General features: G+C 45.3%; 1 pseudogene; it reads left to right on the top strand.

The window, feature by feature from the left end:
• Positions 1-1,030: 1,030 nt before the first annotated feature.
• Positions 1,031-1,147, top strand: LOC124569491 (annotated as a pseudogene).
• Positions 1,148-1,619: the final 472 nt, after the last annotated feature.

Raw genomic sequence — 1,619 nt, 5'->3', positions numbered from 1 at the left:
ACGGAAGTATTTCAACTTATTGCTACACGTGGTTTCATTGTGACCATTGGTCACTTCCGAAGATTACTACGATCCCATTAATATTACCTGCCTGACATTTAATTCTCCCCACAAAAGTTCCTGAAATAGAGAAAATATTATTTCAAACTACTCTTAAATATTCCACATGCATACCATGTCTCCACTCTTTTGTCTTTACGGAGCACAACTAAGACAGGTCTTAACAGCACAAGGTCCAGCGGCAGAGTGCTGAAACATGGCCGTTCTTCCGGTCCTCTCGCACCTCTGTCGAAGTGGGGGAGCACCTTGCTACTGTATTGGTCAGTCACATTTCAGGCGCTCAAAGCTCAGGTAAATTTCATCTCTTTGGTCCCACCAAAGGTGGCCAAAGGATCGTCTCAAAGATGATCATATATTCACATTCACTATCTGCGGTTAGCAGACGACCATACATTCATTCATTTCACAGATCTCACCAAACTGGATGTAGGGATTTATTTTGTGGGAGTGCACGTGTGATCAATTAAATAAATAAATTGTCATTCTTTCCCACACTGGTATCCGGCTTTGCTGTATTAATTGAAACTGAGTTAGTTTTACAAAAAAAATGTGTTGTTCTGACAAAAATAATGAAGTATGTTGTACCTATTTTCAATGTCGGGTGGTACTGCACCCTTTCACCCTCACCAACTGAAAACGTCTGGCCAATGGTGGCCGAGCAACTGGCTCGTAACAATACGCCAGTCACTACTCTTGATGAACTGTGGTATCGTGTTGAAGCTGCATGGGCAGCTGTACCTGTACTCGCCATCCAAGCTCTGTTTGTCTCAATGCCCATGAGTAACAGGGCCGTTGTTATGGCCATAGGTGGTTGTTATGGGTACTGATTTCTCGGGATCTATGCATCCAACTTGCGTGAAAATGTAATCACATGTCAGTTCTAGTATAATATATTTGTCCAATGAATGCCCGTTTATCATCTGCATTTCTTCTTGGTGTAGTAATGCTAATGGCCAGTAGTGTATAAAGTGCCAACGGCCTTGCCGCAGTGGTAACATCGGTTCCCGTCCGATCACCGAAGTTAAGCGCTGTCGGGCTGGGCTAGCACTGGATGGGTGACCATCCGGTCTGCCGAGCGCTGTTGGCAAGCGGGGTGCATTCAGCTCTTGTGAGGCAAACTGATGAGCTACTTGATTAAGAAGTAGCGGATCCGGTCTCGGAAACTGACATTCGGCCGGGAGAGCAGTGTGCTGACCACTTGCCCCTCCATACCCGCATCCAGTGACGCCTGTAGGCTGAGGATGACACAGTGGTCGGTTCGTACCGTTGGGCCTTCATGACCTGTTCGGGAGGAGTTTAGTTTTTTTAGTGTATAAAGTGTGCGAGAAACTTTTGTATACATCCGAAGGGTAAAAAGCAGGAGTGAAATGGTTAATTTGCGAGAGTTTCTCTGAATGATGGAAAATTCTTTTCGTATTTAAACAATTGCTCACAATTTCGGCCTTCTCGACTCATGCAGCACCACCATTACTGGTCTAGCCAGTACCTACGAGCGCACCGGTGCTTTTATTAGTCAATATCGGTGTGGGTAGTGCACGACCTGATTTGTTGCCCTCATT

Source organism: Schistocerca americana, unplaced genomic scaffold (genome assembly GCF_021461395.2).
Source record: "Schistocerca americana isolate TAMUIC-IGC-003095 unplaced genomic scaffold, iqSchAmer2.1 HiC_scaffold_15, whole genome shotgun sequence".
In the NCBI taxonomy this organism is placed as follows: Eukaryota; Metazoa; Arthropoda; class Insecta; order Orthoptera; family Acrididae; genus Schistocerca; species Schistocerca americana.
The sequence above is the reverse complement of the archived record's forward strand: the minus strand, read 5'-3'. Positions and strand labels throughout refer to the sequence as shown.